The sequence below is a fragment of the Martes martes genome (assembly GCF_963455335.1).
Source record: "Martes martes genome assembly, chromosome: 1".
NCBI classification, from domain to species: Eukaryota; Metazoa; Chordata; class Mammalia; order Carnivora; family Mustelidae; genus Martes; species Martes martes.
Genome location: NC_137888.1, coordinates 106,975,616 through 106,985,647, shown reverse-complemented (window position 1 = coordinate 106,985,647; position 10,032 = coordinate 106,975,616).

Genomic DNA, 10,032 nt, shown 5'->3' with positions numbered 1-10,032 from the left:
AGCCTTCTTCATAGCTTGCTTGTCTCCTATCCATTTGAATTTTCTACCCCTACCCCTAGACATTGTGACAGCAAGTCAGGCATCTGCCACCATGCCAATAAGTAGACATAAATCTAAAAGGAACATTGGCAATCATGTAGACTGATAGATATCTTCTCCAAACCTTTTATAGCAGTGAAGTATTTCTTCCAATGAAATCTTACACAAGGCCTGATCTCTAAATACAAAGGAAAGCTGATTTGGCTGGAGTGGGAAAAATGCCAAGAAGGACTCAGTCTTCTCCCCGTCCTTCTCCCTTTCACCCTCTGTGAGACCCCTCAATACTCTAGGGGCGTTGGTAACAGTCCAATCTCCTGATTACAAAGCAGAAGGCACAAACAAGTCACCTGTCTTCAGTCACACAACTAGTTAGTGGTAGAGAACCCAGGTCTCTGATAAATGATTCAGTGTTTGGCAGCTTCCTCCATTAAAAAGTTGTTGAATTTGTAGAATGGAAAAGAAAAATTGTAAGAATAATGATTCTCTATTGGCTACTTTTCTCAAGCCCTCGTTACTCCATGTTACATACCTTTATTAGAAAAGTTTTAAACTAAGTAGTCAAGCATCGAATTATGAAACACATGGTCTTAGAGCAGAAAGGAATATCGGAAGTTTTTTTCATCCCATCCCCTCATTTTACAGGCCAGGAAGATGAGGAATTTCTTAAAACCAATTTCCCCTCTTAGGTGTTCCTGGTTACCATCCCATTCAATATATCAAGTAGTGTTACATTTTGACTGGACAGTCAGAAGCCAGAGCTTTCTATTTTAACCAGTTTCTCTCTGAAAATCATGAAGTTAAAATATAAATTAAAGTCATGATTTCTTTCTTTTCATGATTTTCTTTAATCTTAAATGCATTCTCCCAGGTGGGCATTCAAACATCTCTTTACTCCAAAAAGTGCATTTACACTTTTAAAGGAAGATTGTTTGTTTCAGACTAAACTTTCCAGAATTTAACTCTAACTATCTGTGATCAAGAGCTTTTATTTTAACATTTCCAATTAATCTTCTGATAGACCAAGTATTTGAAAAAGACAATAAAATCCAAGTAATAGGAAATGGAATTTTTAAAAGCCTCACAAAATACAACTTTTTAATTATTAGACTCCAAACAGAAAATTACTCTATCAAATTGCTGGAACAGTTTTTAACCACGTACTTTCTATTCTTGTCCCCACCCCATTGTGAACCAGTAATATACGCTTCCTGAGCAAATCCTGGAGCTACTCTGAGTAGCTCCAGATAAAGCACCAGGGTTGGTCAGGATACAGGGCATGATGGTGAGACCAGTCATGTGAACAAGGTAGTGCTTCCCATCTAGCATCTGGCAGCCCAGCCAGCCATTTTGAGAATGTGGTTGTGGTCCTCAAAGGTCTGGGTCATGGTCTCTGCTCAGAAGGAAGGAGATGTGCATAACCTTCTAACTGCACCACCTGGAAAAGAGTAGGGCAGGGTTCAGATCAAGGAGCCCATGCAAATGAACTAAGAAATGTTGGGAATTCATCAAAATAATGGAAAGTTGTTAAACTTGACTTGAGTCATATTTGGATAGGAGAACAATAGGTCAGCCTGCAAGGTGAAGCATGGCCGAGAAGGGAACAAGACCCATTAGAAGGCTTCTGCGATCGTTTTTGGAAAGAGATGATATAGCCTGAACTCAAGTAGTAGCAGTAGGGTTTCAAGAGCAATTCAGAGGACTTGGCTATTGATCGAATATAGGTGATGAAGAACAGGGAGAAGTCACTGATGACACCCAGGCTTTGGCTTGAATGACTACATGGCTAGGGGTACCAGTTAGTAAGATGGGGAACCCAGAAGGAGGAAGGTGCTGAGAACGATGAGTCCAGTCCCTGACAGGCTGTCTTTGAGCTGCCTGACCCTGCACTCTGGCTCACGGTGGTCTCTAAACTGGAGTGCCCACCACTAAAATCAAACCTAAACCATAAAAAAGACATTGCAACCATAAAAGAACATATTAAGAACACTAAAGCAGCGTGGCAAGACATTTATTAAGTAACATTAGGTAAAGTAATAAAAATGCAAATTAAAACAAGGTGAAGTTCTTCCCCTGTTAAATTGGCAAAAAAATTTTTTTTAATTAAAATGCCCCAAACTGCCAAGGATGTGGGAAAACTGGCACTGTCACACATTGCTGGTGGCAATGTAAATTGGTACAAACCTTTTGGAAGGAATTTGGCCACATGCATGAAGAACCATAAAAGAGTTTGTTCCTGTGACCCTATAATTCCATTTCTGGAAATCTATTCTAAGGAAATAACTCAAAATGTGGGAGGAAGTATTTCACACACAAAAATGTTTATCATAGCAGAAACTGGAAACAACCAAAATGTTCAATAATAGGAGATGGGTTAAATAAGTTATGATACATTGATTTGCTAGCCTCTCGTGCAGAACGAAGCAGCTCAGTAACGAAGAAGAATGCTCGTGCTAGGATGTAAAGTACGTGTGGATAATACTTCTCTGCTTCCATCCTTCTTGTGTAAACAATTTCCACGGGAAAAGGACTAGAAGGAAATGATCATGATGATTAGGTTACAGTGATGAGCCCGTAGATAATTTCTAAAGTTGTTTTAAATGAATTTCCCCAAAGTCATTCATTGCAAGTGGTCAAAACGCCTATATAAGAAAAACTACAGTGTATCAGGAAGAAAACTGGTAATTAAAAAAGTAAACTAGAAAATTGTATTTGTGTTAGTTATTTAAAAAAAAAAAAGTAGGTTTTCTCATGGACCAGGAATGGAAAAGATCGGTGGTTAAAAAAATAAAATAAAATAAAAAAGGTCATGTTTTGGGGTAAGAGATTTTTATATTTACAGTATTACAATTAACTATAATATTACGTGTGAACTTGTAGTCATTTCAAGCCACCTGCCCAATCTTCAAGACCCACCTCAAAGAACTTTTCTTTTCTCTCCTTTTTTTGAGTATTGAAGTATAATTGCCAGGCAATGCTATATTAGTTCAGGTGTACAACATAGTAATTTGATGATTCTATACATTGCCCCATGTTCACCAGAGTAAGTGTAGTCTCCATTCATCGCCACTCACTGTTATTCCAATATTGTTGACTCTAGTCCCTGTATGGACTATATATTGACTCTATTTCCTATTCCCCATTTCATCTCCGTGACCTACTTATTTTATAACTGGAAGTTCGTGTCTCTTAATTCCCTTCATCTACACTGCCCATCCCCCTATCCACCTTCCCTCTGACAACCTTCAGTTTGTCCTCTGTATTTATGAATCTGTTTCTGCTTTTTTTTGTTTACTTTTTTAGATTCCACATGTAAGTGAAATCATATGATATTGCCTTTCTCTGTCTGCTTTATTTCACTTAGCATAATACCCTCTTGGTCCATCCGTGTTGTCACAAGTGGCCAGATTTCCTTCTCTTCAATGGCTGAGTACTATTTCATTGTAGATATATGCCACCTTCTTTATCCACTTATCTATCGATGGCCACTTAGGTTGCTTCCATATTTTGATTATTGTAAGTATGCTGCCATGAACATAGGGATGCATCTATCTTTTTGAATTAGCGTTTTCATTTTCTTTGGGTAAATACCCAGTAGAGGAATCCCTAGGTCATAGGGTGGTTCTATTTTTAACTTTTTGAAGGACCTCCATCCTGTTTCCCACAGTGGCTGTCCCAGTCTGCATTCCCAGCCACAGTGCACCAGGGTTTCCTTTCCTCCATATTCTCATAGGCACCTGTCATTTCTCGAAAGACCTCTTAAGGCTTTCCTTATCCTCTGATCAAACATTGCTCCTTCCTTCAGCCACCATGGCGTTTTGTTTTCATTCTTGTGGGAATGGGGCCCAGTGGTTCTCGGACATCAGGGCACATCAGAATACCTGGTGGCCATTGCCGGGGCTCATGCCCCGAGCTTCTGATTCAGGATATCTGGGTAGGGTCTTAAAATGTGCATCTCTGGCCATTTTCCTGGGCTATCTACTGCTAGCCTGGGGATCACACTTTGGAAACCAGAGTAGTGGGGCACCTGGGTGGCTCAGTCGGTTAAGCATCTGTCTGCCTTCGGCTTGGGTCATGATCCTGGGGTCCTGGGATTGAGCCCCGTGTCGGGCCCTCTGCTTGGCGGGGAGCCTGCTTCCCCCCCTCTCTCTACCTGCCTCTCTGCCTGCTTGTGATCTCGCTCTCTCTGTCAAATAAATAAATGAAATTTAAAAAAAAAGAAAACCAGAGTAGGATAGCTGCTGTTGCTCCTCCCTATCGCATCATGGGAGTTTGTCCCATCAGCTTTCAAAAGTTCAAATAAAATAACATCCACTGAACGAGGCACTAGGTGGGGATGGGGAAGACATAAATAAAGCTTAGTCCTGTCCCCAAAGTCACCGGTGGCACGTGTAAACAAATGCAGTACACAGCCCCCACCGAGGAGAGAGGAGGTGGCCTCGGCATTGCCTAGAGGAAGAGAGAAAGGCTTCCCAGAAAGAACCATATTAGAACGGTGACCTCGAGGGTGAGGAGGGATCCACCTGGCAAAGGGGCCAGCCAGGGCAAAGGCTCCAAGACAGGACCGCACTGGCCCACGGTGGGGTAGCACGGACCTACCTGGAGGTTTGAGAGGTTTGTGCCCAGTAAGGGATGTGATGGGGGCAGATGGGAGTCTGGAGTCACCCAGATAAACACTGGGGAGCTTTGGATGATCTTAAGTAAAAAAAAAAAAAAAAAAAAAAAACTAACAGCCGTGTTTAGGAAGAACCAGAGGAACAGGAAGGCAGATCGGAAAGTATCACTGTCATTGGTGAGGGTGACAAGGGCCAGGACAGGGGGCAGTGCTAGAGGAGGACAGGAAGGGATGGCTTAAGAGATGTTATGGGGGTGGAAGCACAAGGAGCCAAACCTGTTCAGCATTGTGAATCCTTCCAAATCCCTTTTACACACCTACCCCCTCAGCCCCCCAGCCCCCCAGCTCCCCGGCGCATCCTTCTTCCCTCCTTGGCTGTTAAATTCTAAGGCAAGGAAATTCCAAATGCTGACTACATCTTCCTTGGCCCATCTCAGCTTTTGGCAAATAAACTGGTGCTGTTCCCCAGAAAGCTTTTCTTGAACTTCATAAAGTTAGCAAAGAGAAGAAGTGTTAACAGTATGATCTGTTGAGTCTCAAATTCTAATCCCAGCCCTCACACTAACCCAGCTTTTTCACTCCCTGAAGTTCTGCCAAAATCAAAAGAGAAGGTCTGTGCCAGACGCAAGAAATTCCAGCTGAACAAGCACTCGGTGGGTCACAGAGCACTGTTGTGCTCACAAAATGTCCTGCCGCTGGGGAACGGGCTTGGGGCGGCTGCTGGTGCTTGTGGTGGTGCATGTGTGTGACACAGGCAAGAGGAGAGGGAAAAGGGGTTTTCTTCGCTAAGTAAATATTCCGCTGTTTATGCCGAATTACATGAGGCTGAGAGAAGACAGGTGTCATTCGCTTATTTTAAAAATGGAGAAAGAGAGAGGCATGATTCTAGATGGTTTTTTAGTGAGAGACGAAAACAATTTATCCCCAGCAGCTTGAGAAAAGTCAAGGTTTGGGAGGCATGCGATGCACATTTTCATGTGGCTATCAGGTGTGTAATCCTTTAGAAAAACCATTGCATTTAATCCCTGTGAATCACCCTAGAAGGCAAATGGTATTATGCCCATTTCACAGATGAAAGAGCTGAGGTTTAGAAAGATGAAGTCATGCGGGAATGCACAAGCAAACTTCATCACAGTGAAGTACAGACTGTATGGAAGAAATATTCTGACCAACTTGGGGAGGCAAAAGGCAAAAATGATGCTCACCTCTGTATACGACTCTCCAGTTTGCAAACCACACTCATATCCGTTATTCTCACGGCGTGCTCAGGGAAGCCCCATGAGGAGGACAGTGACAGTCCGTTGCAGAGGTGGGGGAACTGAGAGTCAGGGAGAAGGGAGTTGAACACAGAACTGAGTCCAGACCCAGCTCCTCCCTCAAAGAGGGAGGCTTTGTAAAAGACATAGGGTGTGCTAAGAAAGGAGAAGAGGGGGCGCCTGGGTAGCTCAGTTGGTTAAGAGTCCAAATCCTGGCTTGGCTCAGGTCATGATCTCGGGATCGTGAGATGGAGCCCTGAGTCAGGCTCTACAGTGGGTGTGGAATCTGCTTAAGATATTCTCTCCCTCTGCTCCCCCCACCCCCCTCACTCTCGAAAGAAAGAAAGGAGCATAAGAGCATTCCCAGGAGACAGAGGACAGGAAAAAAGATTTTATGGGGTATGACAGAGAACCCAAGGTCCACATGGCCATGGTGGTATGGTCACATGTGTCGGGCCTGGAGCCATGCCACCAGGTTTTGAAACCAGAGTCTACCATTTAGTACACATGCCTCAGTTTCTTCCTGTGTCAGCGCTGACAGTAACAGTCCCTCCTCTGCAGAGAATGCTGTGAAGAGTGAGCATGGGAGAAGCCCTGAGAAGGGGGCTCTGGGGCCTGGATGATCTTCATGCCGCCTTGCTGCTATGGCCATTTTTCCTGCTCCTACCACTACTACCACCATCAGCGAGTTCTGGGGACAGGGCTGGCCTGAGGAGAGAAAGGTTGGAGTCTCAGGTTGTAAAGTTTGAGCCTCATCTCCGCCTCTTCGGGGAGCTATAACAAAGCGCCACAGACAGGATGGCTTCTAAACACCGGAAGTGGACCCCGCGCAGTTCTGGAGGCTGGAAGTCTGGGGTCAAGGGGCCAGCTTGGTCTGGTCCTGGTGGGGACCTTCTTTTGGGTTGCAGACTGCTGACTTCTTGTGGGATCCTCACATGGCAGAAAGGGTTAAGAGGGCTGTCTGGGGTCCCTTCAACGAGGGCACTAATCCCATTCTTGATGGCTCCGCCCCCATGACCTCATGACCTCCAAAAGCACCGCCACCTAACAACATCACATTGGGGATTAGGGTTTCAACATATGAATTTTTTTTAAGATTTTATTTATTTATTTGACAGAGAGAGAGAGATCACAAGCAGGCAGAGAAGCAGGCAGAAGGCGAGGGGGAAGCAGGCTCCCCGCCGAGCAGAGAGCCCAACCTGGGGCTCAATCCCAGGTCCCTGAGATCATGACCCCAGTCGAAGACAGAGGCTTAACCCACTGAGCCACCCAGGTGCCCTCAACATATGAATTTTGATGGGACACATTCGGCTCATTGCAAACCTGAAGAAGCAAAAGGAATAGAAGGCCAGTTTTCGTTAAAACAGGACAGAAGGGTTTCTGGGATGACAATGAGCATGGCCGGCGTCTGTGGGGCTCCCCTCACACGGTTCCCTGCGTGGACGAGGACCCCACCCGTGGGCTTCCCCAACTGCCTGCACTTCTTCCGTCACCACACTCACCCCAAATCACCATACATGCCTGATGACTGCCTCCTTCCCCGGCTGGACCGTCCTTGTCTTCCTCACCATGCATCGGGCGTCTAGTACACTGTCTGGCACCTAGTGGGTCCTCAGTGAATGCCCTCCTCATGAACGAATAATAAACGACACCCAGTGGAACAACAGTTTGGAGAGGAAAGAGTCTATGTGGAGACTAGCCAAGAAGCAGGTGCGAGAGGCAGGTGCGAGACTCTGGGTTAGGACGGGAGAGGGAGTGAGGAAAAAAGAAGAAACATAGGAGGCCTGCGCAAGAAAGGACAGATAGGGCTTTGTGAATGACGGACTGTGGGAGTTCAGGGGAAAGGAAGGGCAAACTGGACTCCAGCCCCGGGGTCCCGGACACTGGCAATGACCCTCTAAAAATGGGAAGAAAGAAGGAGACGTTGGTTTGTGAGAGAAGATCCAGCCATCGCTTTGCCTTGCTGAGCTCCGTAGAAGTTGCTGGTGATGCAAATGGAGTCACAGAGGGCAGTGTGGAGTGAGGTGCCAGCTGGAGGTGGGGGTTCGATGAGTGACTCCTGTGAACGGGGCAGCAGCAGGCGTGGGTAGGGGCTGCCCGGTCTAAGAAGGCATAGAGCAGAGAGGAAACAGGTAGATGGCGAGCAGAGCTGGATGGAACAATGGGACAGTCATTCCCAGGCTGTATGGCCCCATTTTTGCCCCAGGCGGCCCAATGCATCTGGGGGAGGTGGCTTTCAAGCCAACCCTGGTCCTGCCCAGAGGTAGTCTTTCACCCTCCCCCCTCTCCCTGCCCTCCTCAGCTCCTCCCTTCCCTCCAGCAGTCACTCCATCTTTCCCTGCTCTACCAAGAAAATCCTAAAATACAAGCAGGGGAAGGCACATTCACCAAGTGTCCTAGAGAAAGGCGGTGCTTAGCTCTTGGGACCGCTTACTCTCCTCTCCCTTTTCTCCATAGTCTATACCTGCCCAAGACCTGCCGATGAAAGAACTGAATCCGAAAGGAAAGCCATTTATACCGGAAAACCAATTTTGCTTAAAGTAAGCACACAAAAAGAAGAACGCGCCATTTAATTTTTATTTTTCTTCCTTGAAACATTTTATTTCAATCGTGGCTGCTGTGAACCCACAACGTCTCATTGCCTCGTTTCTGCAGGAAAACTGCGGCCACTGGGGTTCTCCGGAGAGAGAAAGCGCAGAGCCGCTTCTGTTTGTTTCTGCCTCCCTGTGGCAGGTGGAAAACCCGCGGAGAGAAGCCTAATGTTCATCCACGCTATGAGACAATGCGAGAAGACGAACTCTGGAATCAGCTACACTTAGGTGTGCTCTATAACTAGGGCGCTGACTCGGTGTGTTTTAGAGCTGCTCGTTCCTCACCGATCAAACACAGTGAGAATGACTCAGACCTTGGGAGGGGACATGACGGTGACATAACACGGTCAGTGACTTTGTGCATTCTAGGTGTTCCCAGAAGACTGGCCCGGTGGGCCTAGCTGCTTCTCACCAGAACCACCAATCCTCTAGGGGTGCCCCACAGGAGGCACAAGCTAGGGACCCACTCCCACAGGAGCTTTCTACCTAATGGCTTCCAAGAATTTTAACTTTGTGATACATTTTTTCAGGCTTCAGTCTGATTTGACTAAAACATAGAGAGACCTCACAAATCTGGGGCGGCCAGACCAGCATGCCTTCCTAAGCTTATCACACTGTGTGGGCCCAAGTTTAACACCATCTCCAAACAAAACATCTCTTTCTGGCCAAAAGAAGGCCCTAGAAGGCCTGAACGGTCGACTTCATCAAGTGGAGCGCTTGCTTGGAAGGAGGCCAAGTGTGTGGGAGTCCTGGCCAGCCAAAAGGACCCCAGCCACTTTTGGAGAGGGCAGGCGGAAGTGAGGGCTCTGATTTTCATGTTAAATCCCCATTTGGCCTCGGAAATGTTAAAAATAAACTTTCACCTGCATCTGATTTTCCTCTTTGTTATTGCAACCATTGTCTGTTTGAACAAAGAGGTAGCAGGAGCCTCTTTGAGCAGTTCACAGAGTTCAAGCCAGAGCCCAAATTGGAGGGACACAGATGTTAATGAACAAGGGGACCAAGCAAGAGTGCCACTGGGAATCAAAACTCTTCCCCAGGACTGTCAGGCCACACTCTGCTCTGTCAGCGGCCCCTCCTGGCTCTCAGGAGAAAGACCTGGGAGTCGCCTCTGCAAGTCACCCTCTACAAGGAGGTATTGAAGGGAGATGGTGATCCAGCCCTCCCCTGGGCCCTCGTTTTTCTGTCCACTTGCTTGCGTTTTTGAAGGCACCCATCAAATTTGGCAGTGGGTAGGTTAGTTATAATAGAATGAGAAACCACAAATTAAACACTACAGAATTTGCTGGCTACCTTAGAAGCAGTATGTTGTTACAGACAGAGCTTGGGTTTGGCAGCTGGATAAACCTGGGTTCAAATTCATTTATTTTCCATAGTGTGACCTTGGGCAAATTACTTGACCTCTCTGAGCCTCAGTTTTCTCTGCTGTAAAATGGGCATAAAAACACCATATTGGTTCAGGCAATGCTAGCTATTGTAATAAACACACACACACAAAGTTACTTGGCTCTAACATTGTTGAAGTTCATTTCCA